Here is a 15,548-nt window from a genome sequence, read left to right as displayed (position 1 = left end):
CAATTTTATACACATCAGTGTATACATGGCAATCCCAATCACCCAATTCAGCACACCACCATCCCCACCCCCCTGCCGCTTTCCCCCCTTGGTGTCCATACATTTGTTCTCTACATCTGTGTCTCAACTTCTGAACTGCAAGCCGGTTCATCTGTACCATTTTTCTAGGTTCCACATACATGCGTTAATATACGATATTTGTTTTTCTCTTTCTGACTTACTTCACTCTGTATGACAGTCTCTAGATCCATCCACGTCTCAACAAATGACTCAATTTCCTTCCTTTTTATGGCTGAGTAATATTCCACTGTATATATGTACCACATCTTCTTTATTCATTCATCTGTCGATGGGCATTTAGGTTGCTTCCTTGACCTGGCTATTGTAAATAGTGCTGCAGTGAACATTGGGGTGCACGTGTCTTTTTGGATTATGGTTTTCTCAGGGTATGTGCTCAGTAGTGGGGTTGCTGGGTCATATGGTAGTTCTATTTTTAGTTTTTTAAGGAACCTCCATACTGTTCTCTATAGTGGCTGTATCAATTTACATGCCCACCAACAGTGCAAGAAGGTTCCCTTTTCTCCACACCCTCTCCAGCATTTGTTGTTTATAGATTTTCTGATGACACCCATTCTAACTAGTGTCAGGTGATACCTCATTGTACTTTTGATTTGCATTTCTCTAATAATTAGTGATGTTGAGCAGCTTTTCATGTGCTTCTTGGCCATCTGTATGTCTTCTTTGGAGAAATGTCTATTTAGGTCTTCTGCCCATTTTTGGATTGGGTTGTTTGTTTCTTTAATATTGAGCTGCATGAGCTGTTTATATATTTTGGATAGTAATCCTTCGTCCGTTGATTCGTTTGCAAATATTTTCTCCCATTCTGAGGGTTGTCTTTTCGTCTTGTTTATGGTTTCCTTTGCTGTGCAAAAGCTTTAAAGTTTCATTAGGTCCCATTTGTTTATTTATTTTTTTAATTTCCGTTACTCTAGGAGGTGGGTCAAAAAGATCTTGCTGTGATTTATGTCAAAGAGTGTTCTTCCTATGTTTTCCTCTAAGAGTTTTACAGTGTCCGGTCTTACATTTAGGTCTTGAATCCATTTTGAGTCTTTTTTGTGTGTATGGTGTTAGGGAGTGTTCTAATTTCATTCTTTTACATGTAGCTGTCCAGTTTTCCCAGCACCACTTATGGAAGAGACTGTGTTTGCTCCGTTGTATATCCTTGCCTCCTTTGTCATAGATTAGTTGACCATAGGTACGTGGGTTTACCTCTGGGCTTTCTATCTTGTGCCATTGATCTATGTTTCTGTCTTTGTGCCAGTACCATATTGTCGTGATTACTGTAGCTTTATAGTATAGTCTGAAGTCAGGGAGTCTGATTCCTCCAGCTCCGTTTTTTTCCCTCAAGACTGCTTTGGCTATTCAGGGTCTTTTGTGTCTCTATACAAATTTTAAGATTTTTTGTTCTAGTTCCGTAAAAAATGCCATTGGTAATTTGATAGGGATTGCATTGAATCTGTAGATTGTTTTGGGTAGTATAGTCATTTTCACAATATTGATTCTTCCAATCCAAGAACATGGTATATCTCTCCATCTGTTGGTATCATCTTTAATTTCTTTCATCAGTGTCTTATAGTTTTCTGCATACAGGTCTTTTTTCTCCCTAGGTAGGTTTATTCCTAGGTATTTTATTCCTTTTGTTGCAATGGTAAATGGGAATGTTTCCTTAATTTCTCTTTCAGATTTTTCATCCTTAGTGTATAGGAATGCAAGAGATTTCTGTGGATTAATTTTGTATCCTGCTACTTTACCAAATTCATTGATTAGCTCTAGTAGTCTGGTGGCATTTTTAGGATTGTCTATGTATAGAATCATGTCATCTGCAAACAGTGACAGTTTTACTTCTTCTTTTCCAATTTGTATTCCTTTTTCTTCTCTGATTGCCATGACTAGGACTTCCAAAACTATGTTGAATGATAGTGGTGAGAGCGGACATCCTTGTCTTGTTCCTGATCTTAGAGGAAATGCTTTCAGTTTTTCACCATTGAGAATTATGTTTGCTGTGGGTTTGTCATATATGGCCTTTATTATGTTGAGGTAGGTTCCCTCTATGCCCACTTTCTGGAGAGTTTTTATCACAAATGGGTGTTGAATTTTGTCAGAAGCTTTTTCTGCATCTATTGAGGTGATCATATGGTTTTTATTTTTCAATTTGTTAATATGGTGTATCACATTGATTGATTTGCATATATTGAAGAATCTTTGCATCCCTGGGATAAATCCCACTTGATCATGGTGTATGATCCTTTTAATGTATAATTCACTTCTTAAAACCACTAGCAAAGCATTGCAATTTTATTAATGTTTTATTTTTATTACAAAGGAAGAAGAGAAATGATTTTTCAAGAATAATGTGAATGCTCAAAAAAAACCCAAAAAACTCTAAGACACTGTTGCTTTAATTTATTACAATTACTGATCAAAGAATTATTTCTTAATTATATTGGTTTCGTGTAACTGCCCTGGACTCTCCTAAAAACACTTATATCTCCTCTTTACTACTTGCAGATTACAGTGCCTGTAACCTACTGAGAAAATCCTGAAACCATCGAGGGGGCACTCTGTTGACTGGACCCGCTGCCACTAAAAACATATATCTCTCTGCTCAGCCCTCTTTTCTGCTCTGAGATCTTGAGAATAATGGAAGCCTTTTCCTATCCAAGGCTAATCCCCTGGTAATTGGAGTCTCATGGTATCCTGGAGAACTTTTACAATCAATCATTCCTGCTCTGCAGTTGTTCATCCCTTTTTCTCTAAAGAATCTTTCTCTTCACGGTGGCAACATATTTAAATTCCTCTTTCTTGTTTAACAAACATCCCTCTGTCCCTCTAGCTATATCCTTATGCCTTTCCTTTTCCCCTAAATACAAAACAAAACAAACAACAAAAAGAGAAGACAAACCACTTTACACCCTGTATTTACATTTCACGTAACATTCATTACACTTATAACATCATCCACTTACACCCCTCACTATCCACTGCTGATCGCTTCACGTCTAAAGTCAGCAAACGTCTCCAAGTAACATACAGTGCACACTTTTTAAAGCCATGATTTCACTTGATTTTTCTGCCACAGTTTTATTCTACTATTTAAAAAAATTTGCTTTATATTGGAGTCTAGTTGATTAACAATGTTGTGTTAGTTTCAGGTGTACACTAAAGTGATTCAGTTAAACATACACATGTATCTATTCTTTTCCAAATTCTTTTCACATTTAGGTAATTACAGAGTATTGAGCAGAGTTCCCTGTTCTATACTGCTATATTTAAAATAGATAACCAACAGGGACCTACTATATAGAACAGGGAACTCTGCTCAGTATTCTGTAATAACCTAAATGGGAAAAAATTTTTTAAAATAGACACATGTACAATATATGAATAACTGTTTTATTCTACTTTAAAGCTCACCTTCCTCTTGGCTCAGGTTTCTTGTTTGGTCTCCGCTGACCCCTTGTGGAAAGGGGTTCTTCATCACCACTGCTGGAGTTGGGAGTTTGGGATCCCCAAGGGATCACTACTAACACCACAGTAGGGGTGGCCTCGTTACTGCAGGATTTTCTTGGGGAAAATCCTGACTCCTCACAAGGTCTCCTCTGACACCACCCCAACAGGGACAGAGGGGGCACCTCATGACTGCCAGTGGAGGGTGGATGGCCAGGTGACCTGTGACACGCAGGGGTGGGGCAATGGCTATGGGAATGAAAGTCCCTGGGCTGTGTCTTTTTAACTTTGTATTTCTACTACCTACAGTCATGCTCAGACTCGTCACTCCACCTGTGTGGGTTGAAGGAATAAATATATTATTGTATAAACCTCTGTGTTAGTTTTCAGTCACTCATAACAAGTTATTACAAGCTAGTGACTTAGAAACATGATGTATTACCACCCAGCTCTGTAGGTCAGAAGTCCAGGCACAGCATGGCTCAGCTTTGTCCTCTCTTTTGAGTCTCACAAGGACAAAATCAAGGTTTTGGAAACTCTTGAAAGGAATCTGCTTCCAAGAACCTTCATGTCGTTGGCTAATTAAGAGTTAGGGTCCCATTCTTGCTCCTATAGGCTGGCCACCATCTTTTTCCTGCCTTTTAGGTGGCCTGCCTTTAGCATTGGCAGGTCCTGTCTTCTCATTCTTCAAATCTCCTTAATTTCCCCCTCTGCTGCATCTCTCAGATTGGCTTTTCTGTCCTCTAATGCTTGTGTGATTATACCAGGCAGACCAGGATGGCCCAGGGTAATTTCTCTATCTCAGGTCTGTTGGTTCAGGGCCTTAATTATATCTGCAGAGATCCTACAGAATGGTGCCTAGATTAGTGTTTTAATTGAATAAGGGATGGGGATTTTCTGGAGACATCTTTTGATTTGTGACTACCAAAGTCTTCTTGGGCAAAAATACAAGAATGTAAAGAAAATATGCAAGATAATATATAATTAAGGGAAAGTCATTAGCATATCAAGACAATAACTGCAATGACACTTTAATATTTTGAGTACCGTCAATGAATTATAGTACGTACTAGATGTTAAAAAATGTCAATAAGACATTGTCCCCTCTGGGAAATTGTAGTTTACTTCTAGAATGTTAGCTTCATGGGGGGCAGGGATCAGATCCTTGTCTCCTACTATATCTTTTGGACCTAGTATGATACCTGCTACCTAATAGATGCTTAATAAGCATTTTTTGTTTTTTTGATTGGCTGACTGAGTCCCTACATTCACATTTTTTAAATGTGAATATAGGGACTTCCTTGGTACGCCAGTGGGTAAGACTCCATGCTCCCAATGCAGGGGGCCTGAGTTCCATCTCTGGTTAGGGACCTAGATCCCACACACATGCCACAACTAAGTGTTCATATGCCACAACTAAGAAGCTCTTCCATATGCAGCAACTGAAAAAAGATCCTGCGTGCCGCAACGAAGACCCGGCGCAGCCAAAACAAACCCTGGAAATTATCATTAAAAAAAAATAAAATGTGAATATAAAAAAATGAAAGGAAGGAAACACTTTGAAGCAAAGAGAGAGCACTATGAACTAGAATGCTCTAAACCATGCCTTTGTATTAGGTTTTCAAGCTGAACCTCGATGGATGAGTATGATGTAGAGGAATTTAGTCATGGAAAGGAGCATGGACATGACCTTTTGCTTCACAGTGGATCTGCTGGAGCAGAGGTTTCATCCTGCCGAGAAGAAGGATATCAGGTTACACCCAGATGGAGGAGGGCCTTTAACGCTGAATAAAGATGTTCAAATCTTTCAGAAGGTTAACATAAAGCCCGCAAAAATGTTTGAACAGGAAAGTAAAAGATGAAAGTAATTTATGAAATATTAATTTCTTGGCAGAAGAAAGGCAACCATCCTTAACATCTCAGTGGCTTCATACAAGCGATGTTTCACTTAGTTCATAATACGATTATATGTTTGCTAAGTGGCCTTCCATGTAGTGATTTAAGACGTGGTTCCTTCCCTTTTTTGGTGCCAACATCCACAGCTTCCTTGGGGGTTCCTAATGGACCCTTTGCCTTCAGCTTCCCAAGGAGTGAAGCAAGTAAGGAAAATGAGATGGGATATTTGATGATCAGACCTGGAAATGGCACATATCACTCTGACCATGTTCTATTGGGTAGATCCAGTCACATGGCCCCAACCTTAATAATAAAGCAGCTGGGAAATGTGGCAATCCTATCTGACATAGAAAAGAGAAGTGGACAGCAATTAGCAAGGCTCTGCTGCGGGACTCTAAAAGCTCAGAGAAATCTTGCAATAAAAAAATCTGTTTAACTACGTTTGGCTTCATGCTTTCTAAACTTACTTGATTACAATTTTCAGTTTTTAGAATAATACCTATTGCTAATATTGTTATGAGGAACACGATTTGGGAAAATAGTTCTAGGCATCCCTCTTAGCAACTTTTTGAGATACATCATCTTTTTTAGAGCAATAGGCAGATAACGTAAGGATTTAGAGATCTTAGGACTAAGTGAATAACAATTTCTAAGGTAGCACAATTGATATTTAGAGTATAACTCCTTTTTGATATAATATGATCTTATTGCAGAGTATTACAACCTCAGTAACCCAGTGATCTCAAACCTGGAGTTTCTGAAAATAAATATTATGCTTATTGAATATGAAAAGTGATCATTGCTTTGTTCTTTTTTAAATTTTTTTTATTTTTGGCTGCATCGGGTCTTAGTTGTGGCATGAGGGATCTTTCGTTGCAGCTCATGGGCTTCTCTCTAGCTGTGACACGCAGGCTTCTCTCTAATTGTGGTGCATGTTTTCCAGAGTGTGTGGGCTCTGTAGTTGCGGCATGTGGACTCACTAGTTGTGGAGCATGGGCTCAGTAGTTGTGGCACATGAGCTTAGTTGCCCCGTGGTATGTGGGATCTTAGCTCCCCGACCGGGGATCGATCCCACGTCCCCTGCATTGGAAGGTGGATTCTTAACCTCCTGACCACCAGGGAAGTACCCATCGCTTTATTCTTAACAGGGTTTATTGCACAAGTCAGATTAAGTCTCTTTAATTAAGTCTCTTAATTTTCTGAAAAAGTCTTAAAACACAAAATTAGAAGGAATTTAAAGAGCAAAAATCTGGTCTGCTTATTTGAGAAGAAACCCTCAAACAAAATAATGTAATGTTTGTTTTTCTAGAGCAGAGAGAAGGTAACATCAGCTCTTTTGCCATAAATGTATGATAATGTCACATTCAGAGAGCATAAAAAATTGGGGAGGAATAGACCCAGAGGAGGTAATACAAGGACGTGAGGTATAGCACTGTGTGGATTTAAGCAAATGACTGGTGTCTTGTTGATCAGGCTCTGAATTGATGGTGAATTGAAAAAACATAAGAATAACAAAAAAGTGTATATACAGGGAAAAAGGCATGAAATTTTGCTTACTTTTTGATTTTGTTTTCTCACTGCATAAATATGTGTAAGGGTTTCTGATGCTTATAGACATGAAGAGAGAGAATGTGTCTTATTATTTTTTAAAAAGGGTCCACCAACTGTGATACACTTTGATAATTTTCCATTCAGAATCTCTCAACTTCCAACCCCAAAAAAATTTTTCCTTATGAAACATTCTCTCAATGTGCATTTTCTACTGATAGATTTTTATACAACTTTGGAAAGGGAATTCCTTGGAGTTTCACAGAATAGTTCTATTATGGGTCAGACTTTCTGTTCTGGCCCACAATTATGAGGAAACACGTTTAAACTTTTGACTAGAGAATGCTAATATAGGCCTTGTCACATTTTTATATAAGCAAATGCCCTAGGGTTTTGCCTTGGGTTTGGACTTGTAGACAAGGTATTGAATTCTCCCAAAGTTAAAAATTAACCTTTAGCTATCAGATAAGAGTCATTTCTAGCTATTTTAAAAAATATATACATATTTCTCATTGTTTAAAGTGGTAGAATATTGTGGTCAACCACTATGATAAAAGCAGACAGAAAGACACAGTTTTTCGGAAAATGAAATTTGGTCTAGTCTCCAGTTGAAGATGGAGTAATAAATGATTCATGTCAGCTGGAGACTCCTAGGGGAAGCTCCCAGGCAGCAGAGAGGGCTTTTACCAATTAATGTATAGCCCAAGTTTAAGGATAAAGGCAGTGTGTGAGCATTCTCTACACGTTTATGGGTCTAGTTTTCCCAGTCCAGTGCTTTATACATGATAGAGTATTTATTAGGCAAACATAGATTCTTCCTGAATCATGGATTCCTTATCCCATCAGTGTTCGTTACCACAATGAAATGAACTGATGCAGAAGGTGATGATGTTCACTCTGGGGGTATTTAGTGGTTTAGGTATCAAGGTAACTTCCTTACTTTTATTAGGAAATCAACTCTAGAAATAACTGAGGGAGGCACTTGATTGGTGACAAGTACCTATTGGCCTTTCCCAAATACATATAACCCTGTCACTCAAAAGCAGCACCCTGGGAACTTATTAGAAATGCAGAATTTCAGGCCACATATTAGAACATTTAAATTAGAGTCTGAAATTTAATGAGATCTCCAGGTGATAGAATAGATGGAAAGTTTGAGAAATCCCTACAGGTACATACATGCCCACATGCATGCCTGTATGCATTGCCTGTGCACACATGCATTCACCGAGTTTTGTAAGCTTGCTACAAGCTATGCCAAATCCACTGCAGTTTGGGCGTAAGGAATGGCACAGCTAAGAGACCCATGTGTTCAATTATCTTCTTGCAGGTTTCATTTACCACCCACGTTAAATACCAAGATATTAGGTAGTTCCCTAGATGTTAGTATTATTGTGCCTTGCCCCACAGGTCACCAGTACCTTGGGGGAGAACCACAGAGGGCCCAGTGAATGATCTTCCTGTCAGCTGGGGGCTCAGCAGTAAAACTGAGGCCACCCTGGTTGTCAGAGAAGCTAACAATCTCATTGCTTTTCTCTTTACCTTTTCTCTGGATAAACAGAGGATTATGGTCTCTTGGGCTGTCAATCCAACTCCTCCAGCAAGCACCAAAAAAATCCTCAAAAAAGTAGGAAGGAGAGGGCAGAAATGAAGTGGATAACAGTCAAAGCAAATATCAGGCAAAGCAAACTGAGTGGCATATATGCTGCAATGAAAAGAAAGAACACTGGAGGGGAAAAATGATTTTACAGGTCTAAAATGTGGAGTTACCGAACGGCAGTGCTAGTGACCTCAACTGTCAAAAGAAAAAGTGGTGTTTTTCAGCTGTGATTTCTGAAACTTAACCCTTCCTTGACAGACAGCTATTTAAGTGGAAGATGATTTTTTTATGCTAACACTTTCTTACTTTCTGATATTAAGTTTTATGAACCAATGTATGTCAAGTACAGCAGCAAGGGGGCGTCTTTAAAAATTGTGCACCAATTGAATTGTGGCTTTGGGGGCACATTATACAATATAAAATTATTTTTTCATCAATGTCGGGTACTTCTTTATCAGGAGAAATAGATTCTATCCAAAACCTCATTGATTTCACACCACCCCCACACCACAGCTTCCTTATGTATCTAGTTTCACTTCTTTTTTTTTTTTTTTTGCGGTACGCGGGCCTCTCACTGTTGTGGCCTCTCCTGTTGAGCACAGGCTCCAGACGCGCAGGCTCAGCGGCCATGGCTCACGGGCCCAGCCGCTCCGCGGCACGTGGGATCTTCCCGGACCGGGGCACGAACCCGTGACCCTTGCATCGGCAGGTGGACTCTCAACCACTGCACCACCAGGGAAGCCATAGTTTCACTTCTTTGCTCACTTTCCTTCACATATTCACCTGGTGTCATTGTGGCTAGTCCTCTCAATATGGATTGAGGAGTCAATATAATATTCCATCTCAGTGTTCGAATAGCACTTTTCTCAATGAACTCTAAGAAATATTGATCCTCTATAACGTCACACCAAGATTTTATTTCAGGAGATTCCTGGGTTGTAAATAATCATGGGCAGATTGCTATCTAAGCATTCTTCAACACCAAAATTCTGTAATCCATGAGTTTTTAGGTTGCTCAATTCTTCAGAACATTAGTTCCCCACTGGTGAAAAGGAGTCGATGCCTTTTTATTTTAAACTTTTCTAGTAAGACATGTTTTCCTGGAGGGAGTTGTAAATGATCACATTTCTACCTAAGGAACATACTATATATTTCATTCAGGAGAGTGGTAGAGATAGATGCCATTTTTGGCCATGGGACTGCCCAAATTTTAGTTTCAGAGACCTTCCTTTTTGCTTCTGAGGCAGGATTATTTCCTCCATCCCCACCCCTTTCCCTTCTGCTCTTCTTTCAAAAAGCCTCACGGGTGAGATTGCAGGAATTTTACAACCCAAAGGGACCGATGTTTCAAGGTTAATGCAGTCAGTCCTGACATTTTTCTTGAAAAATTACCTATCTCTCTACAAGAGAACAGTTGGTACTGGGTAGGCATGAAACATTCCTTTGGCCATAAAGCTCTTCTCTTCCTTCCAAGTGAAAATAGGATTCTTCCTAGATGCTGTTTATCATTGTTGGCTTAGAAACACAATAAGGAATATAAAAAGGATACTGCAGGAAATTTGCTTTCTTCTTTACCTAAGACATGCAGAAACCACCCAAATACACAGGCTCAGAACTACTGAGAAGACACACACGAGGGACAGAGAAATAAGAGTTCACATCTTGATGAGAGAGATTGGAAATTTACAAAGCCAGGTTTCTCAGATTTTATTATACATAAAATCATCTGTGGATCATGTTAAAGTGCAGATCCTGATTCTGAGGTTCTGAAGTGGGAGGGTCCTAAGAGTCCAGATTTCTAAAAAGCTCCCCAGTGCTGATGTCCACGCTGCTGCTGGTGTCCATATGTTGAGTAGCCAGGTCTCAGATGTAGACCGAGAGTCAGGGTCTTTTCTCAGACAGCCATAGCAGCCTTGCTGCTCCAAGAGTGATCTGAAGACCAGCAGCAATGCCTTGTCAAGCCATGGTAGAGCTTGAGGTCAAAGGAAGAATGTGCCCCTATATACCCTTGTCAAATATCCTACCACATCTCAAATCAAGTGGAAAAAGTTAATAAAATTTCTACAATTAAAGAAAAATGACAATATATTAAACCCCAGCGTAGCCAATCTGTTTCCACCCAATTGTTATCCCTCCCAAGCCTGGGTGCTGAGGCCTGCAAGGTAGCATGGGTTGGAAATAAGTGTTCCTGCTATAAAATAGTGTAGGGCTGTAAAGAGAATTACTGCCTGTCTTTGTTAAAATATTTGATATATTTTGATCATGGCTATTTTTGCATTCATTTTGATTGGTTAAAATATTGCCTTAAAATCTTTTTATTTTGATTGCTGAGGTTTGGGGCAAATCCTTAACTTTTTTGCTGGAGGCAAGTACCTCATTTCCCTCATCCTAAGTCCTGATCAAGAGCCCTAGCATCTCCTGGGAGCTTGTTAGAAACTCAGAATCTCAAGCCCCATCCCAGACTTATTGAATCAGAATCTATATTTTAACAAGATCTCTAAGTGATTTGTGTGCACATTAAAGTTTGAGAGATGTCATTAAGAGATCAGACTTTCAAACCGGGGTTGTCTTAATCTTTGTTTTACCTTATCCTAGAAGAAGACTTTGTTTAAAGTTGAATTATCAGGCTTGAGATTCTATGAGTTTCTAAAATGAAGATGGTCCTAACTTTCCTCTAAATTTGCAAAGCTTATATGAAGTGTATTTACAGGGCAACAATCTTTCAGAAAAGGTCATGAGGTCCTGTGTACTTTTTTCAAAAAACTTAAACGTGTGCAGAAGTTAGATTTCAACAAAGAAAGGTGGCTTTTATAACTAGCAAACCAGTCCCAGAAGAATCCTAAGGTAACAAGAATAGATCTCATTTGGAGTCTCTTTCTATTTTTAATTTGTCTCATCATGAAGGATGAAGGACAACAAAAAATGCCCCAGATACTTTGATGCACTCTCCTTCTTTTGATTGTGTCTTTGAGGAGAGCTCTGAAAGGCATCAAATAAATCCATTGTCAGAACGATCTAGGAAGTGTAATGAGAATGGAAAATGACACAATTATCTTTTCTTGTATCAGTGATTCTGAGGAAAGTTTGGAAAGACATTAAATGAAGTCTATCCTCTGGGGAATTTAAACCTGTAGTCTACCAACTGTGATGCCATACTATGGGAGGAAGTGATTACTTTAGTTTCAAAAGAATGAAGTAAAAGTTTACAGAGGCTTTTCATCACAAGAATGGTGGTTCTAGGTTTGTGAATGTTTCATGAGTTAAGATTTCTTTGCGTATACTATCTCTTATGTTTCACTTACATAAAAATGTGCTTTTCATGGTGAAATAACCAATATATATATTTTAGGCTGACTTTTATTTAAAGGTCTCTCTTCTAATTAAATTTTATTTAATGTAGCTCATGGCTGTGTGGACTGGTTATACTGTCTATGTTGCTCGTGAGGTGAAAACGTGAAGACACGTTTTCTTGTTAGTTATTGGTCACATCCATAAAATACAAAGTGAATAGAAATTTGGCAATTTTGTGGTGAATTTGATAATCAGAGACTACAGTGGTTCTCAGCCATGTGACGTGTATTTTGAAATGCCTGGGGAAAATTTCCTTTGTCCAAATGACTTGGGGGGGAACTCTGGCATTTTGTATGCAGGGGAGTGGGATGTTAACCATCCGGTGTGTAGGGGACAGTAACTCCCCAGGAATAATTGTCCTACCCTGTGACAGACAGAGTCTAAGATGCTTCTGTGACCCCTCTTGGGATTCATGGTCTTAGGAAATCCCTACCCTTTGTGTGCGGGAGGGACATGTGACATGCTTCTAACTAGTAGAATACAACAAAACTGACAGATGGTATGTGGCTAGACATATGTGATTATATCATAAAGGATTATAATACCTGTCCTGCTAGGAACCCTCTCCTTAGTTTGAAGATGTTAGCTGCCATTTTATGGGCTTCCCTATGGAGAGGGCCATGTGTTGGAGGAAATTAAAGTGGCCTTGGTCAACCACCAGCAAGAAACTGAGGGCCTCACACTGGAAACTTGCAAGAAACTGTGTGCTACTAACAACTGTGTTGACTTAGAGGGGGTTCCTTCCCCAGGCATGCCTCAGAAGAGAACCCAGTCCTTGCTGATACCTTGACTGCAGCCTCAGGGAGAACCAAGCTAAGTTGTGTTTAAACTCCTGATCCCGAGAAAGCTGTGAGAACTAAATGTGTTTTGTTTTAAGTCATTAGGTTCCTGGTAATTTGTTACTCAGAAATAGAAAACAAAAAATAAAATAAGTTTGGTCTAAAACAAGTCAGTTTAGGCTGCTTTAATAAATTACCATAGACTAGGTGGCTTGAACAACAGATATTTATTTCTCATAGTTCTAGAGGCTGGAAGTGCAAGATCAAGGTGCCTGAAGATGTGGTGTCTGGTGAGAGCCCACTGCCTGGTTTGCAGGTGTCCGTCTTCTCTTTGTATCCTCATGTGGTAGAGAGCAGAGAGAGAGAGCAAACTCTCATGTTTCTCCTTGTAAGGGCACGAATCCCATTTGTGAAGGTACCACCCTCATGACTTAATTATCTCCCTGAGTCTCCTCTTCCTAATACCATCATTTTGGGGATGGATTTTGGGAGAACAGAAATATTCAGCCCATAACAACAACCAAATGTCAATAGAACCTCCACTGGCAAATACTGCGTGTAAAACCCTCAACATATGTTGCCCAGCTTGATTATTTTTTAGTGACTTTTCTCAGCAGACTTGATGAATTATTCCACACCTGAGTTTCATAAGGCATTTTGAACACCTGATGTGGAGGTCCTATCTTTATCACTATGGCCTTAGTGCACAGCTAAGAACCCAGAATACCACAGATGCTCGAAAAGTTTGTTAAATGAATGATATATGAACTAAACCTACAAGTGACACCGTATCTCTCCATGAGGACCCACCTTCAACCTGTATCAAAGATAAGTACATGGGGAGGAAAAGTGGAAAACCACTGGCTTAAAAACTGTTCAGTTGTAGATTTATCCAACATCCAAATTGGGAGGAATATTTGTTTTTTTGACTGTATTTCTGTAGTTCTCACATTACATAGTCACAGCCATATTTCTCTACCTCAATGAATTTAAGTAAAAGCTTCCAGTGTTTAAATGGATGTTTTCTTGTTTGAGCCATTTAGTTCTGCCCATGAAACTCATTTTAGCCTGGGACTCCTCACTCCTTAGGTGGGGGAGGTAAGATGATGTGGTTTCTCCATCACGTGGCAGACTTTCACAGAATTTCACTGGACTGCAGGCAAGGGGTGGGAAGGGAAGGAAACTTGTCATTTTAGGGGATTTAGGGCTAAGGCAAAAGAGGTCAATATATATTCCCTTTTTTTTCAACTGACTATGTACAAGCAACACCTCCTCCATCTGGAGACTCCTACATTTTTAAGCTTCCCGTGCAGCGAAGCACAGCCATGTGACCCTGCTTTAGCCAGTGAGATGTGATCACAACTTTGAGATCACATTTTTATAAGGAAGATAGTTACGGTGACCCTCCCTCACTCCTTTTCCATTGCTTGAGAAATAGCAGAAGCCGGAGCTGCTTTCTGGAAGATGATGATACAGAGTAGTAATGGGTTGGAGCAGACTGGTAAAGGTGTACAAGAGCCAACTGTGCAGTCTCCTTCCTGCTCTGCATTTGGTAGTGTCTTGTTGGTATCTCGGCACTGGTCATGCTGGAGTATTTACACCACGGAAATTGGCAAAGGCGACAAATCAGGGATTTTGTTTTATTTATTTATTTTTTTTGCTTTGTTTTGTTTTTTTGCGTGCTGGTTGTAAGCTTTTACCAGCATACCACTATGTTGAATTGCCCTTCCAGGCTGGATCCCCATGGAGGAAAGCCTCCTTCTAGACTATCCCATGGATAAGAAACACCTTCAATCTCAAGTCAGCCACTAGATGGTTTATAATGAATAAACTACCTGTATACACTATGGCAGGCCAGGCCACAGAATTCTGAGCTGAGGGCCACCTGCCCGAGTTCCACCTCACTCCCTCCATGGCCGAATCGGACCCTCTCACTACTCTGAAACATGCTGCACTGGTGTTTTTGGGAACCTCACATTTGTCTCCCTGTATTTCTGAAAAGGAACCACGTGCCAGGTCTCAGATGTAAGAGAGACTCTGTCACAAGGTGACAACCTTGATCTTCCCAGACCGTCAGATCTTTCGTGTGATTTGCACACCAAAGAATCTTCTGGAAGCTTCTTCTGATGGAGCTGTGGACCTGACATGGCCCCATGATTGAATATGCTCTGCAGTTCCACAGTGCCCAGGAAGCCAGGGGATGCTTTCCAGGAAATCCTTCACTCTGTTGTTTTCTCCTTGTGTTAATAAAATTTTCAGGCCTCTCTCCGATTTCCTGCCCCCTTAACTGTCGGGGTAAATAACAACGCTTTGCGCTTGCATCGCATACTTTAGACCCTTCCAAGCACTTTCATATCTGCCGTGTTCCTTGATTCTCAGAAGCAGCAGGACTCGTTAATAAACCTCATTTCAGCCGAACATATTGAGGGCCAGAGATGTTTAATGCTTTTCCAAGTTCACACTGAGCAGGAAAGAACCCACATCTCTGAATCCTACTTCTGTACTACAGAGGTTACTGTCTGCACTTTGAAATCATCAGGCCTGGGATTAGAATCTTCACTCACACCAGTTGCTTAAGGGATCAAAGCTTTAGTTTCTTCTTTTGTAAAATGGGACTAACAGTTCCATCTCATGGTTTATTGTGACAATCAAATAACACCTAGCATGGCGTATTTCACAGAGGTAGCATTCAATGGACGTTTGCTGTTATTCTACCAGGCACCTGGCACCAGCTGGGAACTGGCACCTGCCCATTGCAGTTCTTTTCCCAGACTTTGAATCTCTATTTGCTCCCAGCATTACCTCTGGATCCATATCACAGTCACTTTGTGTCTGCTCACACTTCTGAAATGAGTCCTTGGTAGCCA

The sequence above is a fragment of the Stenella coeruleoalba genome (assembly GCF_951394435.1).
Source record: "Stenella coeruleoalba genome assembly, chromosome: 3".
In the NCBI taxonomy this organism is placed as follows: domain Eukaryota; kingdom Metazoa; phylum Chordata; class Mammalia; order Artiodactyla; family Delphinidae; genus Stenella; species Stenella coeruleoalba.
This window is presented reverse-complemented; position numbering follows the sequence as displayed.